Below are 17,252 nucleotides of genomic sequence, written 5' to 3'. Positions count from 1 at the left end.
TCACTCACTCAGTGGCCCCAATCTCACTCCCCCAATTGCCCCAATCGCTCTCACTCAATAGTTCCAAACAACTCACCTAATGGCCCCAGTCTCACTCACACAATGGCCCCAATCTCACTCCCCCAATGGCCTCAATCTCACTCAGCCAATGGGTCCAATCTCACTCACCCAATGGCCCCAATCTCACTCACTCAGTTGCCCCAATCTCACTCACTCAGTGGCCCCAATCTCACTCCCCCAATTGCCCCAATCGCTCTCACTCAATAGTCCCAATCAACTCACCTAATGGCCCCAGTCTCACTCACCCAATGGCCCCAATCTCACTCACACAATGGCCCCAATCCCACATAGCCAATGGCCCAAATCTCTCTCACCCAGTGGCCTCAATCTCACTCACCCAGTGGCCCTAATCTCACTCACCCAATGGCTCCAATCTTATTCCTCCAATGATCCCAATCTCATTCTCCCAATGATCCCAATCTCACTCACCCAATGGCTCCAATCTCCCTCACTCAATGGCCCCAATCTCACTCATCCAGTGGCCCCAATCTCACTCCCCCAATTGCCCCAATCGTTCTCATCCAATAGTCCCAATCAACTCATCCAATGGTTCCAATCTCCCTCACTCAATGGCCCCAATCCCACACAGCCAGCGGCCCCAATCTTACTCATCTAATGGCCACAATCCCACACATCCAATGGCTTCAATCTCTCTCACCCAGTGGCCCCAATCTCTCTTACCTAATGGCTCCAATCTCTGTCACCCAGTGGCCCCAATCTCTCTCACCCAATGGCCCTAGGATGACACCGTTGAGAAAGGAAAAATGAAAGATGGGGTGGGGAGGTAAAATGACACAAATTATAGAGAAATTACTTTACATTTACAAAAGTGGTATTATAGAGTAACGGCAAATATTATTTCATCACTAGATAAGAACTATATATTAATCAGCTGTTTAAAATATTTCTCATATTGACATTGTATATGCTGGAAAGTTATGGACTGTACTGCACTGATCCACGCCGCTGAAAATACTCAAATGGACTAATAAATGTGATTTTATTTCACAGTTATAATGAACTGAATCCCCTGCACCAGTATGGCTTTTATTGTGTGTAGGTGAAGGAGGTAGATAGTTTCTACTCTTCAACATTTAAAGTGTCAGCTTGGCTCAGTGGACAGGACTCTTATCAAGAGATTCGGAGCTGTGGGCTCAAACCACGCTCCAGGATTGAGGCCATCATTCAGGTTGAGGGAGGACTACATGACAAGCGCACCAGATAGAATGGACATTGTCAGCTTTTGTTAAAATGAAATATATATCCAGATACAAAGATTGATTTTGCAATTGTTTGTAATGGCTGTGCAAAGTTATGCCTGGAGTACAGGAGGCGTTAACCACTCTTAAGAGAGATATAGTAAATCAGTCTAACTCAGTTGTAACAAAGCAGCTACAAAAAACAATAATAAGAATAAAACCAGACGGACCACCCAGCATCGACCTCTCTACCGGCTATGGACACGACAATGGCACACCCAGCCCAGTCGAACCTGCAAAGTCCTTCTCACCAACATCTGGGGACTTGTGCCAAAATTGGGAGAGCTGTCCTACAGACTAGTCAAGCAACAGCCTGACATAGTCATACTCACAGAATCATATCCTTCAGCCAATTTCCCAGATTCCTCCATCACCATCCCTGGGTATGTCCTGTCCCATTGGCAGGACAGACCTACCAGGAGTGGCGGCACAGTGGTGTACAGTCAGGAGGGAGGGTGTGGCCTTGGGAGTCCTCAACATTGACTCATGAAGACTCATGGCTTCAGGTCAAGCATGGGCAAGGAAACCTCCTGCTGATTACCGTCTAGCCTCCTCCCTCAGCTGATGAATCAGTACTCCTCTATGTTGAAAACCACTTGGAAGAAGCACTGATAGTAGCAAGGTCACAGAATGTACTCTGGGTGGGGGACTTCCATGTCCATCATCAAGAGTGGCTCGGTGCCACCACTACTGGCCAAGTCCTGAAGGACCTAGCTGCCAGACTGGGCCTACGGCAGGTGGTGAGAGAGAAAAACCTACTTGACCTTGTCCTCACCAAACTACCTGTTGCAGATGCATCTGTCCATGACAGCATTGGTAGCAGTGACCACCGCACAGTCATTGTGGAGACAAAGTCCCGTCTTCACACTGAGGACACCCTCCATCATGTTGTGTGGCACTACCCATGCTAAATGGGATAGATTCAGAACAGATCTAGCAGCTCAAAACTGGGCATCCATGAGGCACTGTGGGCTATCAGCAGCAAAAGAATTGTATTCTACCACAATCTGTAACCTCATGGCCTGGCATATCACTCACTCTACCATTACCATCAAGCCAGGGGACCAATCTCGCTCAATGAGCAGTGTAGAAGAGCATGCCAAGAGTACCAGGTGTACCTTAAAATGTGGTGCCAACCGGGGGAAGCTGTAAAACAGGACTACATGCATGCTAAAAAGCATAAGCAACATGCTATAGACAAGGCTAAGCGATCCCACAATCAACGGATCAGATCAGCTCTGCAGTCCAGCCTCATCCAGTCGTGCATGGTGGTGGACCATTAAACAACTACCGGGAGGAGGAGGCTCCATGAATATCCCCATCCTCAATGGTGGCGGAGCCTAGCACCTAAGTGCAAAAGACAAGACTGAAGCATTTATAACCATCTTCAGCCAGAGATGCCAAGTGGATGATCCATATTGGCCTCCTCCTGAGGTCCCCACCATCACAGAAGCCAGTCTTCAGCCAATTTGATTCATTCCACGTGATATCAAGAAACGGCTGAGTGACTGGATACAGAAAAGGTTTATGGGCCCTGAAAACATCCCAGCTGTTGTGCTGAAGAATTGTGCTCCAGAACTAGCCACGCCTCAAGCCAAGCTGTTCCAGTACAACTACAACACTAACACCTATCCAACAATGTGGAAAACTGCCCAGGTATGTCCTGTCCACAAACAGCAGGACAAATCCAATCCAGCCAAGTACCGCCCCATCAGTCTACTCTCAATCATCAGCAGAGTGATGGAAGGTGTCGTCGACAGTGCTATTAGGCGGCACTTACTCACCAATACCTGCTCACTGATGCCTAGTTTGGGGTCCACCAGGACCACTCGGCTCCAGACCTCATTACAGTCTTGGTCCAAACATGGACAAAAGAGCTGAATTCCAGAGGTGAGGTGAGAGTGACTGCCCTTGACATCAAGGCAGCATTTGACCGAGTGTGGCATCAAGGAGCCTTAGTAAAACTGAAGTCAATGGAAATCGTGGGGGGAAACTCTCCACTGGCTGGAGTCATACCTGGCACAAAAGAAGATGGTTGTGGTTGTTGGAGGTCAACCATCAGAGCCCCAGGACATTGCTGCAGCAGTTCCTGAGGTCAGTGTCCGAGGCCCAACCACCTTCAGCTGCTTCATCAATGACTTCCCCTCCATCATAAGGTCAGAAGTGGGGATGTTCGCTGATGACTGCACAGTGTTCAATGCCATTCGCAACTCCTCAGATAATGAAGCTGTCCATGCCCACATGCAGGAAGACATGGATGATATTCAGGCTTGGGCTGATAAGTGGCGAGTAACATTCGCGCCCCACAAGTAACAGGCAATGACTATCTCCAACAAGCGAGAGTCTAACCACCACCCCTTGACATTCAACGACATTACCATCGCCGAATCACCCACCATCAACATCCTGGCAACAAGAGCAGGTCAATGGCTGGGTATTCTGCAGCAAATGTCTCACCTCTTGACTCCCCAAAGCCTTTCCAGTATCTACAAGGCACAAGTCAGGAGTGTGATGGAATATGCTCCAGTTGCCTGGATGAGTGCAGCTCCAATAACACCCAATAACCCGACACAATTCAGGACAAAGCGGCCGCTTGACTGGCACCCCATTCACCAGCTTAAACATTCACACCCTCCACCACTGGCACACCGTGGCTGCAGTATGTACCATCTACAAGATGCACTGCAGCAACTCGCCAAGACTTCTTCGGCAGCACTTCCCAAACCTGCGACCTTCACCACCTAGGACAAGGGCAGTAGGCACATGGGAATACCACCACCTCCAAGTTCCCCTCCAAGTCACACACCATCCTGACTTGGAAATATATCGCCGTTCCTTCATCGTCGCTGAGTCGAAGATGCCATGGCATTATTTGAAGATCAGAACAATACCAGAACACTTCGGGGGCACGGGGAGGTGGGCGGTGCTTCATTGCGAAGGTGACCACTCCAAACAGGGCGCCCCTGAATTTATTTAAATTCCTCATTCTCCCTAGACCTTTGTTTCCTCATTATTTCAGAATTCTTTTTGTGTCTTCTACTGTGAAGACAGATATAAAGTATTTTCTTAATATCTCTTCCATTTCCTTATTGCCCATTATAATTCTTCCTGTCTCCGCCTCCACTAGGCCCACATTTACTTTCACTTTAACTCTCTTTTCTCTTTCCTTATCAATTTCTTAGTCATCTTTTGCTGAATTCTAAAATCCTCCCAATCCTCAGGCTTACTACTTTTTTTGGCAACATTATAAGACTCTTCCTTTGATCTAATACTATCTTTGTCATGTATGTATGCTTGGGGTTACTAGCCACCAGGTGACACCACTGTCGGAGGTTATTGGGCTGTACGCACGTGTGTGCGGCCCAGGTATAAAAGGCAAGCCATCATGTAATGTAATCACTTTGGGCCCTAATAAAGCAGAGCCAGGTTTGTACCTGTGTTAGTTTACAGTAGTCAGTCTATTGAGTTATTACATACATAACATTTGGTGACGAGGTAACTTAAGAACCTTCACAAGCAAAAATGAGCAAAATTGGAATTCTGGAGAGATTCGTGGAGGGAGAGGACTGGGCAGATTTTGTAGCTTGCCTGGACCAGTACTTAGTGGCCAACAAAATGGAGGAACCCACTGACACAGTTAGGCGCAGGGCGGTCTTCCTCACGGCTTGCGGTCCGAAAATCTATGGACTCACAAAGAATCTTCTCTCATCTGCAAGTCCAATGGACAAGGACTATGAGGAATTGTGTGCTCTGCTACGTGACCATCTCAAACCAGAAGAAAGCATCATCATCTCAAGATATCGATTCTATACACACGTTCGTTCTGAGGGCCAGGATGTGTCGGAATTCGTTGCCGACCTAAGATATCTAGCTGGACCGTGTAAGTTCAAAAACGCATTAGGTGACATGCTGTGGGATTTCTTTGTAATCGGCATCAACCATGAGGTGATCCTGCGTAAGCTACTGGCAGCAGAGACGCTGGATTTGAGCAAGGCCATCACGATTGCCCAGGCATGCATAACGATGCACAAAAACTTAAAGCAGATATCATCGAAAAATTGGAATTCGGCAAGTACTGTAAACAAGATTGTATCGTCGTTTGGCAGAGCTGCATATGGCAGGGCCTACTCGACTGTGTATGCAAAACCTGTGGCTGCCCAAAGTCCACCAACGGGAATGAATCTGATTTCACCGTGTTGGCGTTGTGGGGGCAATCATCGGCCTTATCAGTGTTGGTTTAAACACTACATTTGTAAAGGCTGTTTGAGATTGGGGCATCTCCAGCGCATGTGTCCGCAACTGAGCAAGCGTGCTGCAACACACCACGTGGAGGATGATGACCAGTATAGCGCGGATCCAGATATGCAATCCGAGATACCAGGGGAGGACATGTATGGACTGTATTCGTTCCGAACAAAGAGCCAACCGATAATGATTAATGTGAAACTTAACGGTGTCCGATGGAATTGGACACGGGTGCGAATCAACCAATAATGAGCCAGAGAACATTCGACAAGCTGTGGGATACTAAGGCTGTGAGGCCTAAGCTGAGTCCAGTCAAAGCCAAGTTGCACACGTACACTAAAGAACTCATAACGGTGATTGGCAGTGCAGTAGTCAAGGTGTCGTATGAAGGTGCGGTTCATGATTTACCATTATGGATTGTTCCAGGCAATGGTTCAGCAGAAATTGGCTAGAAAAAAGTCAAATGGAATTGGAACGATATAAAAGCATTGTTGTCGGAGGATGATACTCCATGTGCTCAAGTGCTGAGCAAGTTCCCCTCGCTGTTTGAACCAAGCATCGGCAATTTAATGGGAGCCAAGGTGCAGATCCACATGGACTCAGATGCAAGACCCATCCATCAAAAAGCTTGGGCGGTTCCGTACATGATGAGGGAGAATGTTAAAATCGAACTGGACAGACTCCAGCGTGAAGGGGTCATATCACCGGTCGAATTTAACGAATGGGCCAGCCCCATTGTTCCTGTGTTGAAGAGTGATAGCACTGTCAGGATTCATGGAGACTACAAAGTTACGATCACCAAGTTTCAAAACAGGATCAATAACCGTTACCGATGGCTGATGACCTGTTTGCAACGCAAGCCAGGGGGAGAGTCGTTCACTAAACTGGATCTGACATCGGCCTACATGACACAGGAGCTGGTTGAGACGTCGAAGAAACTTACATGCATCAACACTCATAAAGGACTGTTTATCTACAACAGGTGTCCTTTCGGAATTCACTTGGCTGCGCCATATTTCAGAGGAACATGGAGAGTCTACTGAAGTCCATTCCTAGAACTGTCATGTTCCAAGATGACATCCTGGTCACAGACCATGACACCGCCGAACATCTGAAAAACCTAGAAGAGGTTCTACATCGTCTGGACAAAGTGGGACTCAGACTGAAATGTTTGAAGTCCATCTTCATAGCACCGGAAGTTGAATTCCTGGGGAGGAAAATTGCCACTGACGGCATCAGGCCTACGGATTTGAAAACCAAGGCCATCAAAAATGCACCCATGCCTCATAATGTGATGGAGCTGCGTTCGTTCCTTGGTCTACTCAACTACTTCGGTAATTTCCTACCTAGATTGAGCACTTCATTAGAGCCACTGCACATGCTGCTAAGAAAAGGCGACAACTGGGTTTGGGGTGCATCTCAAGATAAAGCTTTTGAGAAAGCTACTAATCTGCTTTGCTCTAACAAGCTGCTGGTACATTATGATCCGTGTAAGTGTCTAGTATTGGCCTGTGATGCTTCGTCATATGGAGTTGGTTGCGTGCTCCAACAAACTAATGAGTCAGGTAAACCTGTTGCGTATGCTTCTAAAAGTTTATCAAAGGCGGAAAGAGCCTACAGCATGGTAGAAAATGAAGTATTAGCCTGTGTGTATGGGGTTAAAAAGATGCATCAGTATCTGTTTGGTCTTTGGTTTGCACTGGAAACAGATCACAAGCCACTCATTTCATTTTTTGGGGAAAACAAAGGTATAAATACCAATACATTGTCCCGCATCCAGAGGTGGGAGCTGACATTATCTGCCTATGATTACATCATTCGCCATAGACCTGGCACTGAGAATTGTGCCAATGCACTGAGCCATCTGCCGTTGCCCACACTGGAGGTGGAGATGCCACAACCTGCAGACCTACTGTTAGTTATGGATGCTTTTGAAAGTGAAGGAACACCTGTCACGGCTCAACAAGTTAAGACCTGGACCAGCCAGGACCCAACATTATCGGTTGTGAAACATTGTGTCCTTAATGGTGATTGGTCTGCCATACCCAAGCAAATGTGTGAGGAGACCAAACCATACATCCGTCACAAAGATGAACTATCCATTCAGTCAGATTATTTACTGTGGGATAATCGTGTTGTTATGCCTAAGAAAGGCAGAGAGAAATTTATACATGATCTATTTAGCACTCATCCCAGTATTGTCATGATGAAAGCCAGGTCTCATGTATGGTGGCCTGGAATTGACTCTGATCTGGAATCATGTGTGCATCAATGCAACACTTGCATGCAGCTAAGTAAAGCACCAGTGGAATCGCCGCTGAGTCTGTGGCCGTGGCTATCTAAACCATGGTCCAGGATCCACATCGACTTTGCAGGTCCATTCCTGGGAAAGATGTTTTTAGTTGTGGTGGATACATATTCCAAGTGGATAGAGTGTATAATCATGTCATCCAGTACATCCACAGCTAGCATTGAGAGCCTTCGTGTCATGTTTGCCACTCATGGTCTGCCCGACATCATTGTAAGCGACAACGGACCTTGCTTCACGAATCTGGAGTTTCAAGAGTTCATGAAACTCAATGGTATCAAACATGTGAGGTCAGCACCATTCAAACCTGTATCTAATGGTCAAGCAGAGCGTGCTGTCCAAACCAGCAAGTAGAGTATGAAACGTGTAACTCAAGGTTCACTGCAAACTCGCTTGTCATGCATATTGCTTTGTTACAGGACAAGACCCCACACACTTACCAGGGTCCTCCCTGCTGAAGAGAGGTCTCAAGACCAAGTTCCCTCTTGTCCACCCTGACTTGAATGATCATGTTGAATACAGACGTCAAAGTCAACAGTGATATCATGATCGCGCTGTTCTGTCACGCGATATTTCTGTTAACGATCCTGTGTATGTACTAAATTATGGTCAAGGTCCCAAGTGAATTGGCGGTACTGTTATGGCCATGGAGGGTAACAAGAGTGTTTATTGTCAAGCTCAAGAATGGGCAAACATGTAAGAAACATGTTGATCAGATAAAGCTGCGGCACACAGATGAACTGGAACAGTCTGAGGAAGACACAATCAGTGACCAACCAACCTACCCTCAGTCATCAGAGGACTCCGCTGTATTCAATGAATCTGGACTTTCAATCCCTGACATGGTCATTGCCACTCCCATCAGATCGGCTACCCAGCCCCCAGTCATAACAGACTCAGAACGCTCGCCCAAGGCTGGAGTTGAACTGAGACGATCAACTCAGGAGCGGAAAGCCCCAGACCATCTCAATTTGTAAAAAGACTGCTACTAATATCTTAAAGGGGGATATTGTCATGTATTTATGCTTGGGGTTACAAGCCACCAGGTGGCGCCACTGTCGGAGGTCATTGGGCTGTACGCACGTGTTTGCGGCCTAGGTATAAAAGGCAAGCCATCATGTAATGTAATCACTTTGGGCCCTAATAAAACAGAGCCAGGTTTGTACCTGTGTTAGATTACAGTATTCAGTCTATCGAGTTATGACATACATAACAATCTTTAACTTCTCTTGCTAGCCATGGTTGGACCACTGTTCCTGTTGGATTTATGTGCCTTAAAGGAATGTATATTTTTTGTAAATTATGTATTCATAACCCTAACCCTAACCCTAACCCTAACCCTAACCCTAACCCTAACCCTAACCCTAACCCTAGCCATTGCTTGTCTACCGTCATACCTTTTAATGTAGTTTCCCAATCTACCTTAACCCTTCATACCAACGTAGTTTGCTTTGTTTAGATTTAAGACCCTAGTTTCAGACGTAACTAATTCAAACTCAGTATAAAATTCTATCATATTATCCCTAAAGGCCCCTTTACTACAAGGTTATTAATTAACCTTTCTCATTGCAGATTACTAGATCTAAAATAGCCTGTTCTCCAGTTGGTTCCGCAAAATACTGATCTAGAAAACTATCTTGTATACATTCCATAAACTTGTCCTCCACACTATTACTGCAAATTTATATGTAGATTAAAGAACCCCATGATTGCTGTATTACCCTTGTTACATGCTGTTTCTGTCTTAGCTCTACCCAAACTGATTCTACTACTTAATTTTCTGAGCTAAGATCCTTTCTCTCTACTGTCTTTATCCCTTCCTTTATTATCAGGCCTACTCCTCCTTCTTTTCCATTTTGCCTATCTCTTCTAAAAGTGAAGTATCCTGGAATATTCAGTTCCTAACATTGGTTATTTTGCAACCACATCTCCGTAATGGCTATTAGATCAAACCTATTCATTTCTATCTGCACTATTAATTCATCTATTTTGTTGCGAATGTTTCGCGTAGATACAGTGCCTTTAGCTTTGACTTATTTCTATTCTTCCCTGATGTCATCTTAGTCACTGATGCCCTATGACCTTTGTTACTCTCTCTGTTCCTTCCTGGCCTACTCTGCTTATTTTTACCCAAAAGTCTGGTCTGCTCTAGAGCCGTGACATTTCTTTTGCTGCTTTTAAATTTACTCTTTCCTGAATCCAGCTGCAAGGAGATTTCTTTAACCCTGGAAGCCCTGATAGCGGCTGCAGAGAACAGTATCTATCCCTCTGACTATACTATCTCCTACCACAACTACATTCCCTTTCACTTCCCCCACTTGAACCTCCTGAACCATGGTGCCATGGTCAGCTTGCTCGTCCATCCTGCAGGCTTTTCCCTCATCCACATCGGCAACAAGAACCGTGTACCTGTTGGATAAGGGCAAAGGCCAAGGCTCCTCCAGCACTGCACCTGGGATCCCCTTACCTGTCCGAGTTGCAGTCACACCCACCTGTTCCTGACCACTAACCAGACCACTAACCAGACCTAACCCAAGGATGTCTGCTGGTCTCTGGCTGTTATAAATTTGATGTCCAGTTTGTTCTATCTTTCTTTTCATTTCACTGGCAGCCATAGCGTGATGTTTTTGAAGTACCTAACTGTGCATGGAACCATTCTCCATTCGTGACTGTCCTCTGGGCAAATGTCTCCCCATAACTGCACCCTCTCAATAGGAGGTTCTAGGTGTCCTGTCGTATATTGAGCCTGATCAGCCCAAAATCCGTTCAGTTTGGAGGAGGAGTTCCATTTTTGCAGCAGTCAAGCTCAATTAGACTGTTCTATCTTCTCTCCTCTTCTTCATCAGTCCCCCAGAGTCGAGGATGACTTGCTTCCACAATAACATGAGTTCTAAGGTGACTGATGAGACTAATAGTCTCTGTCACAGGTAGACGGTGGTTGGAGTGACGGGTGGGTGGGTGCTTGGTTTGTCGTACGTTCCTGCCACTGTTTGCACTTGGCTTCTGTGTGCTCCCAGCGAAGAGATTTGAGGTGTTCGACGCCTTCTCGGATGCTTCTCCTCCACTTTGAGCAGTCTTGGGCCAGGGATTCCCAAGAGTCGTTGGGGATGTTGCATTTTTTCAAGGAGGCGGTGAGGATTCCTTGAAGCTTTTTCTCTGCCCTCCTGGGGCTCGCCTGCCGTGACGTAGCTAGGAGTAGAGTGCTTGTTTCAGGAGTCTAGTATCGGACATGCGGACAATGTGGCCCGCCCATCGAAGCTGATCGAGCGTGGTCAATGCCTCGATGCTGGGGATGTTGGCCTGAGAAAGAACACTGATGTTGGTACGCCTATCCTGCCAATGGATTTGCAGAATTTTTCAGACCTTTCTAGATTTAAATGGAAGCAGCATTAATCAGTCCCTTAAGGTTACTCTCACATGAAGTGAAATTACTGGTGAGTAAATGGGTAAAGGCTCTTGTACAGTGCTAGGAGGCTACAGCAAACGAGTGTGAAGTGATTCATTTTGGAAGGAAGAATGAGGCAAGGCTGCAGTGTGTACCATTTACAAGATGTACTGCAGCAACTTGCCAAGGCTTCTTCGGCAGCACTTCCCAAGCTCGTGACCTCTACCACCTAGAAGGACAAGGGCAGCAGGCGCACACTATCCTGACTTGGAAGTATATCGCCGTTCATTCATCGTCGCTGGGTCAAAATCCTAGAACTCCCTCGCTAACAGCACTATGGGAGCACCTTAACCACACGGACTGCAGCGATTCAAGAAAGCGGCTCACCACCAAGGGCAATTAGGGATGGGCAATAAATGCTGGCCTTGTCAGCGACGCCAGCGAATTTGACCAGCGACGATAAAGGAACGGCGATATATTTCCAAGTCAGGATGGTGCGTAACTTGGAACAGAACTTACAGGTGATGGTGATCCCATGCACCACATGCATTGTAATAAAAGATAAGAAGGGATCAATCACACTAATAGGGGTATATTACAGACCACAAATCACCCAATAGTAGAAAGGAGGTGAAGGAAGAAATATGTAAGCAAATATGTGAAATGAATAAAAGACATCTAGGGCCCGAATTTGGTGGACTTACCGTTGGCTGCCGGGGAGTTTTCTCAGCGGTCTTACTGTGTTTTCGGCGCTCTACCTTCTGAGCGAGTTTGGTGAAGCCCTCACTGGGGAGCGTCCGCTGGTGTGCGCCGGCGTGCAATGCTGACAAAAATCCTCCCGCCCGCTGACTCCCCAGATTGGTCCGGGCAGCCCTCCACTCCAGACTCCAGCAGCAGAAGAGACTGCCGTGTGGAGGCAGGTCTTACCTGAACGGTAAGTATGAAGACTTGCAAGAAAAGGTTAGTGCACTTGTTTTCTTCATTTCTTTTGCAGCGATTTTGTTGGATAGGGTCCTCTGAAGGATTTGGAAAAGTTTTTTTCCATTTGTTGAAAAAGAAATGTCCCCATTCCACCCCCGCCCCCTGGGCCCAACTTTATCCTCAGCATTTGGCACCCAGAATCTGACCTTCCGCACGCTGCTGACCAGAATCGGCCCATTTTTTGCGCCAGGCGGTTTTTCCCACATTTTTCCACCAAACATCCGCCCAAAGTACCGTCAGGAACTTAGCGGTCCTTTCAACGGTACATGGGTGGAATTTACCAAACTCAGGCCCATAGAATAATTATCATAGAAGATTTTAACAACATCTCTTCCCCCAAAATAAACTGGCAAGACGAGGTAGCGAGGTACCAGGACTGGAGTTTTTACAATGTGTGCAATACTCCTTTCTTATCCAGTATATCAAAACGCCCAACAAGAGGGGGAGCACTGCTGGACCTAGCAATGGGAAATAAACCAGAACAGATAAGTAAGTATAGGGGAACATCTAGGCAATAGTAATCACAACATCTAGGCAATAGCTATCACAAGGTCTAAGATAAAGATTGAGAAGGAGATAAATAAGACAAAGACCAAAGTAATAAATTGGAAATAAGTTCATTTTAAGGAGAGGAGAATGGAACTGAGGAAAATAAACTGGAAAAATTTACTGACAAAAAAAGAAACAGAACTGCAATGGGAAACTGCAATCAATAGAGTCAAGGAGAAATAGATCCCACTAAAATGCAAGAACAAACAACCAGTAATGATACATGATTTGATTTGATCTGTAAACAGGGCCGCCCTGGTGGAAAAGTCTGAGATAAATTGTCGATAATATCTGACGAGGCCCAGAAAAGTACTTACTTGTCTTTTTGTCATGGGTCTGGGCCATTTCATAATTGTTATGTTCAGAATAACTCCACAAGACTGTGTGCTGTAAGCTCAAACTGTTGTGACCTTGGTCTCTTTAATGTAACTCCAGAGTGAGGAAGCAGCATGGTAAACTTCCTTTTATACCTGCTTGCACGGGGTGCGCAGGTGACTAACAGGTGCGCTCCCTGGTGGCAAGTCTTACACACTAGTAACATTTACATACATAACATCACTCCCCCCCAAAGTCTTAGATACAAGTTATTTACAAGTTGAGGCGATCCAGGGCTCTACGTTCCCGGGTTGATCACCTGAGTTGAAGACCTGGCATGGGTGAGTCGGTCAGATCATTGCTGAACTGCAGCGTGGCTGGTCTGATCGGACTGTCGGGCATGGTGGGTTCATTCTCGTGGTTGACCGCGAGGTCAGTTGCTGGTTGGGTGTGTGTTGGTGGATCAATGATGGTAATGTTCTCTTCAAGCTGTTCTTGGTTGTCGGTGAATCGCAGTTTGGTCTGATCCAAGTGCTTTCTGCATGTTTGTCCATTCAAAAGTTTGGCAACAAACACTCTATTCCCTTCCTTGGCTAAAACAGTGCCAGCAACCCATTTAGGACCATGACCGTAATTAAGAACAAACACAGGGTCATTAACTCAATGTCATGGGATACAGCTGCGCGATTGTACTGGTGACGCTGGGTTTCTACATGATCATTGAGATCCGGGTGGACTAACGAGTGCCTGGTTTTGAGTGCTCTCTTCATTAACAATTCTGCAGGGGGAACACTAGTAAGCGAGTGGGCTCATGTCCGTAGCTGAGCAGAACCTGTCGCGCGTTTCAAGCTCTGCTTGATAGTTTGGACTGCCCATTCCACTTGACCATTGGACGCGGGCTTAAACGGGGCAGACCTGACATGTTTGATGCCATTGCGGGTCATGAACTCATTGAATTCTGAACTGGTGAACAAGGACGTCGGGCAAACTATGGGTGGCGAACATGGCTTGGAGGCTTTCAATGGTGGCAGTGGATGTACATGATGACATCATTATACATTCAATCCATTTAGAGTAAGCATCCACTGCTACAAGGAACATTTTTTCCTAGAAAGGGGCCAGTGAAATCTACATGGACCCTGGACCACGGTTTGGAGGGCCATGACCACAGACTCAGTGAGGCCTCCCTGGCGCATTGCTCAACTGTGAGCAAGTGTTACATTGGTGTATGCATGACTCCAATTCCGAGTCAATGCCGGGCCACCAAACGTGCGACCTGTAGGTAGCCTGGGTGGGTACTGTGTAGGTCGCGTATAAATGTTTCCCTGCCTTTTTTTGGCAAAACCACGCGATTCCCCCATAGGAGACAATCCGAATGGATGGACATTTCATCCTTGCGTCAGTAAAACGGCTTAATTTCGTCTTGCCTTTCCCCGGGAACAGCCGACCAGCTCCCATTAAGAATGTAGCTTTTTACTAGTGATAGCACAGGGTCCTGGCTAGTCCAGGTCCTGATCTGGCGAGCTGTGACGGGTGACCCCTTGCTCTTAAAAACATCCATATCAAGAAGCAAGTCTGCGGGTTGCGCCATTTCCACAACGGTGGTGGGCAATGGTAGCCAACTGAGGGCATCAGCACAGTTCTCAGTGCCTGGTCTGTGGCGGATTACATAGTCATATGCAGATAATGTTAGTGTCCATCTTTTGATGCGGGACGAAGCATTGGTGTTAATACCTTTGCTTTCTGAGAACAGCAAAATGAGCATTTTGTGGTCGTTTTCGAGCTCAAACCGGAGTCCAAATAGATATTGGTGCATTTTCTTAACCCCGTATATGCATGCTAATGCTTCTTTCTAAGGATAAGGGGTAAGCCATTTAGGACCAAGATGCGGAGGAACTTCTTCACCCAGAGAGTGGTGAACCTGTGGAATTCTCTACCACAGAAAGCTGTTGAGGCCAATTCACTAAATATATTCAAAAAGGAGTTAGATGAGGTCCTTACTACTAGGGGGATCAAGGGGTATGGCGAGAAAGCAGGAATGGGCTACTGAAGTTGAATGTTCAGCCATGAACTCATTGAATGGTGGTGCAGGCTAGAAGGGCCGAATGGCCTACTCCTGCACCTATTTTCTATGTTTCTATGTTTCTATGTTTCTCAACCATACAGTAGGCTCTTTCAGCTTTAGATAAACTTTTTGACGCATATGCAATGCCTGACACATTAGCTTGCTGTAACACACAACCGACCCCGTATGAAGATGCATCACAAGCTAGTACTACTACACGTTTACACGGGTCATACAATTCAAGTAACTTGTTGGAACATAGCAGGTTTCTGGCCTTATTAAAGGCTGTCTCTTGAGATTTACCCTAAACCCAGTCGTTACCCTTGCGTAGCAATAAATGTAAAGGTTCCAGCAAAGTGCTCAACCCCGGTAGAAAGTTACCAAAATAGTGAGGAGTCCCAGGAACAAACGCATCTCCATCACATTTTGTGATCTGGATGCATTCTTGATGGGCTCTGTCTTGGAGTCCGTGGGTCTGATGCCGTCCGCCGCAATCTTTCTCCCCAAAAATTCGACCTCTGGTGCCAGGAAAACACACTTGGAATGTTTCAGCCTGAGTCCCACTCTGTCCAGTCGCTTTAGAACCTCTTCCAGGTTGTGCAAGTGTTCGGTGGTGTCACGACCAGTGATCAGGATGTCATCTTGAAACACCACGGTGCGCGGAACCGATTTCAGCAGATTCTCCATGTTCCTCTGAAAGATGGCCGCAGCCGAGCGAATCCCAAAAGGGCACCTGTGGTATATGAACAGTCCTTTGTGCGTGTTGATGCAGGTCAATTTTTTCGAAGGTTCAGCCAGCTCCTGTGTCATGTAAGCAGAGGTTAGATCCAGCTTGGTGAACGACTTCCCCCCTGCTAGTGTTGCGAACAGGTCATCCACTTTGGGTAATGGATACTGATCCTGTAACGACACTCGGTTGATCGCTACCTTGTAGCCGCCACAGGTTCTGACCATCCCATCGCTTTTCAACACCGGAACAATTGGACTGGCCCACTCGTTGAACTCGACTGACGATATGATTCCCTCTTGTTGAAGTCTGTCCAGCTTGATCTCACATCATATATGGAACCGCTCGGGCTTAGTGATGAACGGGCCGTGAATCAGGGACTAGTTGGATCTGCACTTTGGTGCCTGTGAAGTTACCGATGCCTGGCTTAAATAACGACAGGAATTTGTTTAGCATTTGTGCGTCATCCACCAAAGACAATGCTTTGATATCATCGCAGTTTTCCATCAGATCGTTCCGAGCCAGCTTCTGTTGAACAGCGTTGGGCCATTGCCTAGTACAATCCACAGTGATAAATCATGCACAGCTCCATCATACGATACCTTCACTGCCGCACATGACTGGTATGAGCTCTTTGGTGTAAATGCGCAGCTTTGTGTGAATCGGGCTTAATTTTGGCCTTTGTGCCTTGTTGCCCCACAGTTTCTCAAAAGCCTTCTGGCTCATAATTGACTGACTCGCCTCCGTGTCCAATTCCATGGAAACTGGAATGCCGTTTAATTTGACTTTCAACATTATTGGAGGGCTATTGGTGGTGAAGGTGTGTACCCTATACACTTCCTCTTCAGCCTTGGGTTGAGTTGCCTTTCTTACTCCCGGATCGGTCGTCTTCTGCCGACTCTGCCACATGGTGAGTCGCAGCACGTTTGCACATTCGCTGGAGGTGCCCCAGTGTTCCACAGCCTTTGCACACATAGTGCTTGAATTGACATTGATGGGCTCTATGATTACCCCCGCAGTGCCAACATGGTGTTAATGAATTCGCATTCACACCCCACAGCGGATTCTGAGTCATCCTAGGTCTGGCCTCTACAGGCGTGCAGGCCCTGCCATGTACAGTTCTGCCTGCTGAAGGAATTATTTTATGCACAGTACTTGCCGGTGAGCTTCGATGCTGCAAAGATATCTGTTTAGTGTTATCGTTCGTGGACATGAACGCCTTGGCTATCGTGATGGCCTTGCTCAGATCTAGGGATTCGGCAGACAGCAGTTTGCGAAGAATGACCTTGTGGCTGATTCCAAACATGAAAAAGTCCAGCAATATTTCCCCCAAAAATCCAGCAAATACGCATGGTCCC

This window comes from Pristiophorus japonicus, chromosome 12, assembly GCF_044704955.1.
Source record: "Pristiophorus japonicus isolate sPriJap1 chromosome 12, sPriJap1.hap1, whole genome shotgun sequence".
NCBI classification, from domain to species: domain Eukaryota; kingdom Metazoa; phylum Chordata; class Chondrichthyes; family Pristiophoridae; genus Pristiophorus; species Pristiophorus japonicus.
This window is presented reverse-complemented; position numbering follows the sequence as displayed.